This window comes from Tachypleus tridentatus, chromosome 7, assembly GCF_004210375.1.
Source record: "Tachypleus tridentatus isolate NWPU-2018 chromosome 7, ASM421037v1, whole genome shotgun sequence".
Lineage (NCBI taxonomy): Eukaryota > Metazoa > Arthropoda > Merostomata > Xiphosura > Limulidae > Tachypleus > Tachypleus tridentatus.
This window is the reverse complement of record NC_134831.1, coordinates 98721897-98736056: the sequence shown is the minus strand read 5'-3', so window position 1 is coordinate 98736056 and position 14160 is coordinate 98721897.

Genomic DNA, 14160 nt, shown 5'->3' with positions numbered 1-14160 from the left:
TTACTTTCTGAATCGGTGTCCAATTTATATAATTTGTAGACACAGTTGGCAAGAATCTAGCAAAAATGTATCTGGGAATTTATATTTATAAAAATTTTGTTTGATATGAAAATGATTTGATAAGATTTACAGTTACAATAATTGTATATAATCTGTTTGGTCTAACCTAAATGTGAATTAGGCTATAGTAAAAACTTATTCTGTGATATACATTAGGTAATGATTAGCCAAAATGTTTTCAGTTTTATTCTCAGAAATAAATTAAGAAACATTTGATTTATTTTCTCATAATCTTAATAAGTTTCACATATAATATAAGTTGTTAACAGACCATGAAGACAACTTCAGTTCCTTTGTGTTCTGTTTATGACCCTTTTATTAGGCTTAGACTTGTTCCCATGGCTTTTCTTACAGAACTAAAATCATTTCTTCATGTATTTTCTTTTCCATTCTTTAATACAAATTGTACAAAACGTAAAGCTGTTTAAGAGACACAATTAATTAATTCATTATTTTGAGAAAATCAGGAACTCTATAGTTATGGCTATTATAAATTAAATATTTTGAGCCAATGTATATATTTAAAACTAACAGTAATATATTCTACTTCAACAAATACACTTTAGTCAGTGATGACGAGAAAACCCACTCGTAGAGAAAAATATGTGTAAAAAACGACTGGTATGGCTTGAAAAAATTTTATATATAGGAGCAAACAACATTTCGACCTTCTTTGGTCATTGTCAGGTTCACAAAACCTGAACCTGAAGATGACCTAGGAAGATCAAAATGTTATTCTCTGCTTCTCAATAAAAGTGTTAATACCCATAGAAGCTGTTATTTCGCCTGAAAAGATTATTACAGGAATTTTAAAAACAAAGTATAACACCTTTTTTCACTCAAAGCTCTCCATTACATAGATAAGTTTATTTCCAAATGTTACAATAAAAATAATCACCATAGTTTGGTGACAATGAGAAAAGCAAATCCTCTGAATAAAAACAAAGGTGTCTTCTGTTATAATGTTATATACAGAGAAGCTGACCTTTACACACACACAGTTGTATCCAATATTTTACTGTTCACCCACAATATCAGGTTTATAATAATATAATCACAGAATTTGTGAAAGCAACTGGTCCATCATAATAATTATGAAAGATAGCAGTATTCGTTTGAAGCTTTTGTCAGTTTAATTCTTATAACTTTGGTAAACTTTGCAAGCAGTCCAATGTCAGTTAATGTCACTTAAGTACTAAATTCCATATACACATATGTGTAATTGTTATAAAATGGATCACAGTAAAAAGTGAAACATTATTCTGTACATACTTACATTATTGTACTATGTAAGTAAATTTCAGAATTAACCAAAACGGCAGAGTAAAGCCTTTGCATACACAAGTAGAAGTTATACAAGAACAAACAAAACCAATATTAAAGTTGTACACAAATACACTCACTATACTATTGTTAGCATCATATCACAGAAACAAATAAATAATTTTTCAATTTCATGTCATTTACTAGTGGAGACGTTATTACATCCTGGGTGACTCCACTGTACTAAGTAAAAGCTAACAGTGGTAATTGTTCATTCTGTACAGGTGTACAGAATACTGTATTCTACAGTCTTCATAACCTGTCACCATTTTTTAAAAGCTTCTTCATAGTCCCTAAATTATATTAAAAATCTGTAGAACAAATATTTTATGTGTTTTTAACTGATCTACAAGAACAGATGTTATCATAAAGGTACATTAATAAAAGTTATTTATGTTTATAAATCTAAAACATATTTCGATATATATGTATAAAAAACTACCTGATTATGTACTTATACTTGTATATATGACATGAAAAGATTGCTTATTCTGAAGGAAGAATTTTCACCAATGTCTGAACATTATTTTCTCATAACTGTTTCTAAATCAAAGGCCAACTTGGGTTAGCAATTTTATTTTTGTTACCAAAATGGTGCAAATGTTTGAAATTTTCTTGGCACATGGTTAGCATCTTTCATTCTTTTGCTTCTAGAAAAAGCATCAGATTTTACCATTCAGCAGATAACTTTTTGAATATTTAACACATTGTCTCCCACAAAACCCACTGGTAGGTTGTGACAGTCTCCCAGTAACATACACCAGTGAACCGTGCTCTATTTTCTTTTCAAATGGCCACTTAATGGCTACATATACATTCTTACTAAAAAAGTAATTGTAAAATGATTAGAGGGATCCTTTAAAGTGTCGGCAAAATAGGCATGGGAGTCAATGTGTTAATTTATATTTTTATAAATGTTTGTAATTCATAATTGTTGGGCCAATTTTTATTATGGAACAATTATTATACAACAGAAAATAGTTGGATTTAACTTGTAAAAATTAGGTTGATTAAAATATGTTTTTCAAGCTGATATTTTCCTTGTAATAATTTAGTGTTCTGCTTTCAAAAGGAGAATTTCATTATTAAAAATGCATAAACGTGTAAAAGTAAAACAATTCAATTACATTCCATTGGAACCACAAGCTTACTTTAAATATGCCACAGTAATGTTTGTTTAAGACTCCAGAAACGTTTTTATCTCTCTTTTAGTCTATACGTTTAGTTTATACATCACCCGGTCCGGCGTGGCCAAGCGTGTTGAGGCGCCAAACATGTTCGCCCTCCCAGCCGTGGGGGCGTTATAATGTGACGGTCAGTCCCACTATTCGTTGGTAAAAGAGTAGCCCAAGAGTTGGCGGTGGGTGGTGATGACTAACTGCCTTTCCTCTAGTCTTACACTGCTAAATTAGGGACGGCTAGCACAGATAGCCTTCGAATAGCTTTGTGCGAAATTCAAAAACAAACAAACAAACTATACATCACCCACCTTCCCATATTGAAACTTTAGGTAACTTTTTACAAACCACTAACAACAAACTGCTAAAGTACAATTTAAAGTTTATAATACAACTTTAATAAATTATATAAACCCATAACGGAACCGGAAGCTTCGAATCAATGATTGCTACAATTGTAATAACATTTAAATTTTCTTTATAAAGAATGCTCCTTTTTTAACATTTTCACCAAACTGTTCTTTATTTTGGGCATATTTACATGCTACAGGTTTTCTAATTTAACGAACTTAATTTAACATCACAGATTTTCACAGTGAAAATTACCAATCCTTACTCTGTACTATTTTTTCAATTACATATCACTATTACAGTCACTAGATGGCAGGTAATTACAAATAAAATGTATTTTTCCTTCTCAGAAGCATTTCAAACAACAAATTTAACATTCTTAAGTTTAACACACATACAAGTATAAATTTCACGCTAAGAATTAATTTACCTAAAGAATATTATACTTAAAAACGTATAAAAAGAAATATATTTATTTAATAATAAGAATGAAGATGGTTAACAAAACACATATATTTAATTAGCAAGGCTCGAAAATCATTTTTCTTCTCAAGCGAAATTTCAAAAGGTAAAGTAAACTAGTTTTTAATGGCACTGTAGTTGTAATTTATAAATATCTTTGTAACACTGTTTTTTTCACATATTCACGAAAAATAATAAAAAGAACATAGAATTCCCATGTCTTATCAACAGGCCTAGCGCGTTAAGGCGTGCGCTTCGTAATCTGAGGGTCGCGGGTTCGCGCCCGAGTCGCGCCAATCATGCTCGCCCTCCCAGCCGTGGGGGCGTTATAATGTTACGGTCAGTCCCACTATTCGTTGGTAAAAGAGTAGCCCAAGAGTTGGCGGTGGGTGGTGATGACTAGCTGGCTTCCCTCTAGTCTTACACTGCTAAATTAGGGACGGCTAGCACAGATAGCCCTCGAGTAGCTTTGTGCGAAATTCCAAACAACAACAACTTATCAACAGTAAAAATTATGATAAACAATTATCTGAGATAATACTCTTAAGATCATAGATAACGATTTCATAATAGATGTTTCAATTTCATTACTAGTTTTCTGTTTAATAAATGTCACAAAAAACAAAGGTAAAATAATCCACAGAATATAATTTCCAAATAACGCCAGTATTAATCAATAATTAATCTAATTATAATGACCTTTCTTGATTAAAATAACTTCTATTTTTTGAAATTATTGAAAAATCTTTATCCAATCAATATAAAAAAACATGTTCTTCGTTTTCTTCACATTTATAGCCTCCCGCTAGTACAGCGGTAAGTCTACGGATATACAACGCTAAATTTAGGTGTTCGATTCCTCTCGAAAAGCTCAGTAATGGCTCGGTGTGCCTTTGCTATAAGAAAACAAACACACCACCCACTCGTACATGTATGATATAGCTTTCATAATTTAAAGAACTTCACGCAAGCACGAAAATTCACGATGAAATAGAACAAATTTTCACTTAAAAGCACGTCATTATTACCACCACGAGACGTATGTAATTCAAAAAAAAAATTAGTTTTTCTTGTCAGAATTTGTTTTGCGCACTATAAATATATAAGTTTAACACCACAGATTTTTCCTATTACAAGTATACGTTTCTTCAAAAAATATAATTTACCTACATATTACATGAGAAAGAAAAACTATCAAAAGAAATAATCAGTGATGTCGAGAAACCCACTTGTTGAGAAATTTATATGCAAAAACGGCTCGTTTGGGTTGAGAAAATATTTTACATAGGTTCAGTGAACCTGACGATGACCGAAGAAGGTCGACACGTTGTTCGTTCTTCTACGTAAAATATTTTCGCAACCCAAACGAGCCGTTTTTGCATATAAATTTATCAAAAGAAATGTAGTTATTGAATAATTAGAATGAAGACCGTTACAAAAAAAAATTGTTTACGAAGTTAGTAAATGACTTAATAAAACGATATTTTTAGTGTGAGTGCATATATCTATTATCAATTTTAAAGTTTTCATTTACTAGATTACAGTCTTCTTGAAAGTTTTTATTCACTGGAGTCCAGTCTTTCTAAAAGTTTTTATTTACTAGATTTCAGTCTTCTTGAAAGTTTTCATTTGCTAGAGTTCAGTCTTTTTGAAAGTTTTTAGTTACTAGATTACAGTCTTCCTAAAAGTTTTTATTTACTAAATTACAATCATCCTGAAAGTTTTTATTCACTAGATTTCAGTCTTGAAAGTTTTTATTCACTAGATTACAGTCTTCCTAAAAGTGTTTGTATACTGGATTACAGTCTTCCTAAAAGTGTTTATTTACTAGATTACAGTCTTCCTGAAAGTTTTTATTCACTAGATTACAGTCTTCTTGAAAGTTTTTATTTACTAGATTACAGTCTTCCTAAAAGTTTTTATTTACTAGATTACAGTCTTCCTAAAAGTTTTTATTTACTAGATTACAGTCTTCCTAAAAGTTTTTATTTACTAGATTACAGTCTTCTTGAAAGTTTTTATTTACTAGATTACAGTCTTCCTGAAAGTTTTTATTCACTCGAGTACAGTCTTCCTAAAAGTTTTTAGTCACAAGATTACAGTCTTCCTGAAAGTTTTTATTCACTCGAGTGCAGTCTTTCTAAAAGGTTTTATTTACTAGATTACAGTCTTCTTGAAAGTTTTATTCACTAGATTACAGTCTTCCTGAAAGTTTTATTCACTCGAGTACAGTCTTCCTAAAGTTTTTATTTACTAGATTACAGTCTTCTTGAAAGTTTTTATTTACTAGATTACAGTCTTCCTGAAAGTTTTTATTCACTCGAGTGCAGTCTTCCTAAAAGTTTTTATTTACTAGATTACAGTCTTCTTGAAAGTTTTTATTCACTCGAGTGCAGTCTTCCTAAAAGTTTTTATTTACTAGATTACAGTCTTCCTAAAAGGTTTTATTTACTAGATTACAGTCTTCTTGAAAGTTTTTATTTAGTAGATTACAGTCTTCCTAAAAGGTTTTAGTCACAAGATTACAGTCTTCTTGAAAGTTTTTATTTACTAGATTACAGTCTTCCTGAAAGTTTTTATTCACTCGAGTGCAGTCTTCCTAAAAGTTTTTATTTACTAGATTACAGTCTTCTTGAAAGTTTTTATTTACTAGATTACAGTCTTCCTGAAAGTTTTTATTCACTCGAGTGCAGTCTTCCTAAAAGTTTTTATTTACTAGATTACAGTCTTCTTGAAAGTTTTTATTCACTCGAGTGCAGTCTTCCTAAAAGGTTTTATTTACTAGATTACAGTCTTCCTAAAAGTTTTTATTTACTAGATTACAGTCTTCCTAAAAGTTTTTATTTACTAGATTACAGTCTTCCTGAAAGTTTTTATTCACTCGAGTGCAGTCTTCCTAAAAGTTTTTATTTACTAGATTACAGTCTTCCTAAAAGTTTTTATTTACTAGATTACAGTCTTCCTAAATGTTTTTATTTACTAGATTACAGTCTTCTTGAAAGTTTTTATTCACTTGAGTACAGTCTTCCTAAAAGTTTTTATTTATTAGATTACAGTCTTCCTAAAAGTTTTTATTTACTAGATTACAGTCTTCCTGAAAGTTTTTATTCACTCGACTACAGTCTTCCTAAAAGTTTTTATTTACTAGATTACAGTCTTCTTGAAAGTTTTTATTCACTCGAGTACAGTCTTCCTAAAAGTTTTTAGTTACTAGATTACAGTCTTCCTAAAAGTTTTTATTCACTCGAGTACAGTCTTCCTAAAAGTTTTTATTCACTCGAGTACAGTCTTCCTAAAAGTTTTTAGTTACTAGATTACAGTCTTCCTAAAAGTTTTTATTCACTCGAGTACAGTCTTCCTAAAAGTTTTTAGTTACTAGATTACAGTCTTCCTAAAAGTTTTTATTTACTAGATTACAGTCTTCCTAAAAGTTTTTATTTACTAGATTACAGTCTTCCTAAAAGTTTTTATTTACTAGATTACAGTCTTCCTAAAAGTTTTTATTTACTAGATTACAGTCTTCTTGAAAGTTTTTATTCACTCGAGTACAGTCTTCCTAAAAGTTTTTAGTTACTAGATTACAGTCTTCCTAAAAGTTTTTATTTACTAGATTACAGTCTTCCTAAAAGTTTTTATTTACTAGATTACAGTCTTCCTAAAAGTTTTTATTTACTAGATTACAGTCTTCCTAAAAATTTTTATTTACTAGATTACAGTCTTCCTGAAAGTTTTTATTTACTAGATTACAGTCTTCCTAAAAGTTTTTATTTACTAGATTACAGTCTTCTTGAAAGTTTTTAGTTACTAGATTACAGTCTTCCTGAAAGTTTTTATTTACTAGATTACAGTCTTCCTAAAAGTTTTATTTACTAAATTACAGACTTGTTAAAAGTTTTTATTTAGTAGATTACAGTCTTCTTGAAAGTTTATATTTACTAGATTACAGTCTTCCTGAAAGTTTTTTATGTGTAACATTTAACTCTTAGGATTAGAGATATATACTGTGACAACTGTATAACTATGACTTTATTTCTGTATAACTAGCTGTTCTAATGTCTGTTTTTTGTTATATGTAACTGTATTCTGTAATTGGTTTCCATCTAATTTATAATCCACTAGTCAGTATATAGTGATTTTTGCCCAATTAATTCATTTTATAATCGCATTCCTAACTCTTTAGTGTTAGTTTTTAAACAAGGTTCTGACTGTGTAGAGAAGATATACATGACATTGAATTGTTTATAATGTGTTTGAATTACATGCACACTTTGTGTGTGGACACGTACAACAGTGTAAACATTTATGTATACTGAACTATGCTTTCTAAACAAATATTGTATGTATAAAGTGATCAGTAAGTAGTGTATCACTATTTTACTGATGTGCATTGAATTGTTTATAATGTGTTTGAATTACATGTACACTTTGTGTGTGGACACGTACAACAGTGTAAACATTCATGTATAATGAACTATGCTTTCTAAACAAACATTGTATGTATAAAGTGATCAGTAAGTAGTGTATCACTATTTTACTGAGGTACTATAATTTCTTTATATATTCACTACTAAATGCAAGAGAAGCAAAACACTCAATGTTTGTAACTTAGGTTATGTGATTTAGTAATTTTTGTTAGTGTGTTAGCTCATCAGTTTCATTATATCCAGTATCCTAATGTTGGCTGATACATACCGCATTTTGTTTGATAAATAAACAGTTTTCAGAACCTAGCATAAGTCATCATCATATTTATTGAATATGTGCACCTGTTTAATGTGAGTTAATTGTGGCTAAAGTTAAACTGTAGTGCCAAGGATATGCATCAGAATTAGCATAGCATAAAAATATATTTAAAAATAATACCATAATATACATACTTTCTTTTAATTACACACTTTTATGTTTGTGAGTAAATTTTGGATGTTCATAAACAACATGTACAGTATTAAACTAAAATAGTATATCTAATAGACAGTATGTAACAGTGTTTTCCCTCAAATATACCTTCATGAACCATAGACAGGTTTGCAGTCCTCTATTATCAGATTGGTTTTTCTGCAAAAGGAAATCACATAACGTATCGACGTAGCACTGATATAAATTAGCAATAAATTAATAAAATTTTCTGATAATTTTAAATAAAACATAGATTATTTTTTTTAACTATAATGTGAAAATTAACTTGGCCTTTATGCCCACTAACCATAGGTGGAGAACCGTGGGTCTAGCAGTTGTTTTTTGGTACTAAAAAAGTAATACATATCACTTGATCAAGTAAATATACAATTAGAAATATATGAATAATATTAATTTCTGCAGTTAGAAGAGAAAACAGTAGGAAAAATCTTAAGTGCAATATAGACAGGTCTATCTTGTATTATAGTCAAGAGCTGCAAATATTATTGCATCCTTACTGAGATATTTTCCGTCCATATGAATAATAAAGTATGTGAAAAGATTCCATTTTTACATCAAGTACATGACGTCTTAAAAAATATATTTTGATTAGAGTTAATGTGTTTTTTTCTTTTCTCTGGAACCTAAGCATTTTAAATTTAGTAGTTTTAAACTTTATGTTATATTCCTTGTTTACATTGGTTAATTAACTGTTCTTTCAAATGGTGAGAAATGAGCTTCAGTTTACAATATTACAAATATTACAGTTAGAAATTCAAATTGATACTTTTGTAATTATAATAATTCAATGAAAAACCAATCGTTAGTAAAACAGTAACCTTTAAAAAATGATAAATAATTAACAAATAGACTGAATTGATATTTTGATAAGTAGGCAACATTGAACATACAGAACAATTTTTTCTGTTTTTTATTTATAAAATTTCAAATTTAAATCATTTATAAAATTATCATGCAGAAAAACATGCAAGGTAGTGTGATGTTTGTAAGATGTAACATTAAGGATTCATTTAGTGCCCCCTAGATGTGTATTCCTGTACATGCTGAGGGGACCTCCCAGGGAAGGCTTTGTTCTTTCAGTTTACCTCCTCTGGGATCTAAACATCCACCCACGTGTTTGCAGTGCATGGTGACCTGTAAAGGGGGGAGAGGATTTTGGTGGTTAAGAGATCCAACCCTAACACAATTTTGGCCTTGAATTCTTGTAGACGGGCAGCCTTGGAGTGGCCCCCCTCAGGTCAGTCGGCTGGTCAACTTGGTCTGGAGTCAACCAGGTACCAGTGTTGGATGTTCTCAGCAGGTGTTGTGGACAATGTATCTGATGCTGATGTTGGGGTATAGTGCTCACAAAACCCTGGCATTGCTGCAGTGTCCTTGTTTGGCATTGCAGTGCATCCCCTTGTATGGCTCCATGGTGGGTGGAATCAGTGGGCACCCACATATTAAATATTCTTTTTTTTTACTATGGATTCTCCACAAGGAGTTACTATTTAAAGGGATTTGAAGAACATCCCCAAGTCAGAGATTTTTGCTGGTTTTTCCACCAAGGAGTTTCTACAGTGAGGCGTACTGCCACTCGCAAAGATGGAAATATGATGCAAACCAATGTCCTCATTCTGACATCACTGCATCCACCTGCCACCATCAAGACAGGTTATCTCAGTTGCAAGGTATGACCATACACGTAATGTGGTCGTACTGGTAGACAGTGGCAGAAATTGAATTAATCTGATTAAATACGCTACTGAGCGCTGAACGCTCATTCAGTGGGAAGATGGTCAAAGTGTAGATCCAGGTTCTACAGTTGGAAACAAATTTGTGAAGTTGAATATTTCCTGACAAGCTTGGTACTTGGGCATCTTTTATCAGCTGAATGGCTTCTTAAGATGAGCTACAACTCATTAAGTCATTATCTATGTGGAAATCTTGCTCAAGGAAGTCACAGACTTCTCCAGAGAATCTCCCACGTCCATCAGCTGCGATTATTCTGTGGGTTAGTGCACTTGGGTCCTCAGTGCCAGTTCTACAACATGTGTTCCATCCTACATCCATTTTCTGAGCAATTGGTTCCTTGTTGTGATCAACTATAAAATCACGTGGAACAAGAGCCTCAGTACAGTCATAACCCACAAGAAGTCCAACCTCACAGTTTTGAAAATGGAGTATCTCGTTCTCCAGTTTTCTGAGGTGCTTCCACCTGTTTGCGGTGGTTGAGGTTGGGATGTGGTCTCTGTTTACTGGGATGAAGTCTCTTGAATAGGTTGTCAGCAGACTGATTATTTTGCTTGAACCAATTCCTCGAATATGCAGTCCTTTGAACTTTAAACAGTTAATTGTGGAGGTAGATGTCAATGTGGACAGCTTGAGTCTGGCAGGTTCCAGTTCAGTTAGAAGTTTATCAGCTGTGTCTTCCAGGAGGAAAGTTGTGTTGCTCTTCGTGTCCAGCAATATGTATGTCATGACCTCTCTACCAGGGTCCTACTTTGTTGACAGATAGACTGGCACAGTCATAGTGGTCATTTCCTCACCATTATCAGTTGTTGCCTTCAGTGTTATAGTGCCTTCTGTTGCAGTGGTGTTTATTGGGGTGGCTCCATTTGATCATGTTGTCTGATCATTCAGACTTTAGTAATTGCCATGCAAGCAGGTTGGATGTCGTCCCTTGCATTTGGAGCAATGGCTCTTGTTGGTGCAGTTCTTGGATAAGTGCCCATGAGTGGGCAGCCAAAGCAAAGCCCATTCTTCTGCAGGTAATCTCTTTGCTCAGAAGGAGTTTTATTAATGAAGATGTAACAGTCATGTAGGGTGTGATTGTTCCTCTGACAAAAGTTGCATTCTGTTTATGGAACCTTTGTCGTGTCTGTAAGGAGCGCATTAGTGCCCTTACTCCACATTGATTTAGTTGGAATGTCCTCTTTTGCTCAGGAATTGCAAGGCAGGACAAGAGATGTGATTGGGTTGCAAGCAATATCAGCTTCATTTTTGAGGAAAGACACAAAGAGCTTGAATGATGGATAATCTTGGCATTCAGCAATCAGTCTGTCCCAACGCTGCACTAACCATTCTCGCAGTTTTGGAAGGATCTTTGATTCTCTATGCAGTCATTGAGGATTTCCAAACCCTTAACATGGCCCATTGCTACTGGACAGTGTTGCAGAATATCAGACAGTTTCCTCAATGCTTGGCTATTTCTGCTGCCCATTCTTGCAGCTTGTCCCTGAATGCTTCTGCTATCATGAATGGATTCCCATAATGATCCTTCAGGGTTTTTCAGGCACTCTGGTAGGTAGATTCTGAATAAAAAAAAAAGGTTTCCTCTACTGCATCCCTGGCCTCTCCACTGAAATACTTCTTCAAATGATGGATTTGCTCCATGGGAGCAATTTCTCTCGAAGTCTACAAGTGCTGCAATGGAAGCTTTCCACCCTGGATATTTCAGGGGTTCCCCTTCAAATACAGAAGGCTCAGGTGTGGGGAGACAACTGGTGTTCACAGCATCTGTGAAAGTCTTCACAAGTGACTGTATATCAAGGTTGGCTTTTTCCTGATGAGGAGTAGCTCTTAGCAACTGCAAATTATGCTCAGTACCATCTATGTCGAATGCTTCATCGTGAAGAACTTGCAACTCTGCTTGTTTTCTGAGGAGTTCACTAGTTATTCATTGTTCTTCTAGTTCATGTTGCTGAAGTTTCTCTTGAGCCTCTCACTCTGCTTTGTGTGCAGATGCCTCTGTCTGTAAATGCTCCAGCTCAGCTCATGTTCTTTCCTCCTTGTTTCTTTTTCTTGCAGAGCTGGAATGGCCAGAAGTGCTCTCCTCAAGGCGTTCGTCAAACTTGACCTTGTTGAACTGCTGACACAGCTGAAGCCTTCCAATGTTCTGCCATTTGTTGTCCTTATAAAGTAGGGTCTGGATATTTCTCTTTACTCTATCTGATACAAGTCTAACATCAGGTGTTACCTCGTTCTCTGTATGATTACAAACCTCAAAGTACAGTGTGTAAAGATCATCCAAATTACTATTCAGCTGCTCCATTGTGACTTAAATTATTTCAGGAGGACACACAGAGTCAAACAGTTTCTCTGCTTGAACCATGTCCAAATCTGGTTAATAACCTCCTCATTCCTTTCCATAGCCTTTAGAGGTGGCACACAAACTCTGGTACTACAATGGGTATCTAATGCATTTCGAGCATTAGTGGAAGTTTCAGGATGAGCATCCACAACCACAACAAATCGTGATACTGATACAATGATTTTGAATTGTGTTAACTGTGACTATAACACTAAAAGTCTGACACAATCAATCATGACCTAATTTAGCAATAAAGGTCTAGTCAGTGTGCCAAGTGTGAATATTGTTAAACACAATCTTTCATAGATTTTTCATAAAATAGATTGATTCACAAATCAGCTGAGGTGGTTGTAATCAGTTGATTTCCACAGGTGAGATGATTCTTTTCTTCAAGGTTTCCAACATGGTCTTGCTACAAGATGTTTCTGCTAGAATGTTCAGTCACTAGAGCAGTTGTGGTTCTAGATATCTTCTTCTGCAAGTGTCGAAGGGCTTTCCCATCACATCATCCAGTTTAGATCTTGAGGCGTTTTGTCTGGTCTTGGGGTTGTTCTTTGATTGGTTGTTAACTGCAGTCACTGACTATAATTGCCCACTGTCTTGTGTGATGTATTCTGATCTATTAACTGAAGCCAAGTGTTGTATTACTATCTTTTTATTAAATAGCAAGTGCTGAGTAATAAGCGACCATCAACTATAATGAAGAAAAATAACAAATGAAAGTATACAATATAACAAAATGTTTTAGTAGCATGATACATGACTTGATCTGATTAGCAAGAACAACATATCTTCCTTTTGCTCGTATGTAAAACACATAAAGGCCACATAAAACATATCAAAATGCAGTAGACATAAATGCAGAATTGAATTGAAAACATCAATCTATGAAGAATCCAGAATAGCATGGACACATACTTTCTCAGATTACAGTTCACTGAACACAAAAGTATCGTTTACAAACAAAATTACAAATTCTATTATTAGATTCAAACCCACTTGGTGAATTGGGGAAATTCCCACAAAAATCAATATTTTGTTTACGATCAACAAAACTTAAACTTACTGATTTTGGGATGAACACAGTGGTAGTTTGAATAATAAAAAACAGGGACAATCCAAATCTTGAGAGTTTCTTGTGTCTGCTTCATGATAACAACAATATTTCTTGTAACATTCTCAATCTCATGTGGATCTGATCCAGTGTACGGACCCTCACCTCCTTTATACAATAGTGTATCACTGCATGCAGCATTTGAATCAGTTTACAATCAGAATCTAACACTCATACATAAAAATACATTCAAAGGATTGTATCATTGATTAAACAGTAAGCCATAGAACATTGTTATATGTTTGGATAAAACTACATATAACGGAATCTGAAAGAAATCCAAAGTTACAACTAGTACTAGTATTAGATGTATAAGATTCTCATTCCACAAAGGGGTTTGGCTAGGGCTGCTTCTAACTAATACAAATTATCATTTGGCACTGAAGATGCTTGAAACATTGCATGATACAAAACAGATAAGTAATGTTGAGCAAAACGTTCATCAAAACTTCACAATATTCAGGTTAGTGAAGTAAAAAAATGTATATCAAAATCATATCTTTAATTTTTATTGACATTTATTCAGTAATATGTTACACTGTTTAATATTTAAGTTATTCTTGGAACAGTAAATTATCTCACGTTTCAGCTCATTTCATTTCACCTGTTTGTGTTTTCCAATGTAAATAAACACATGTCTCATGTGAAAAGGGTAATACACATTTAATGTAACTTTGGTGTAC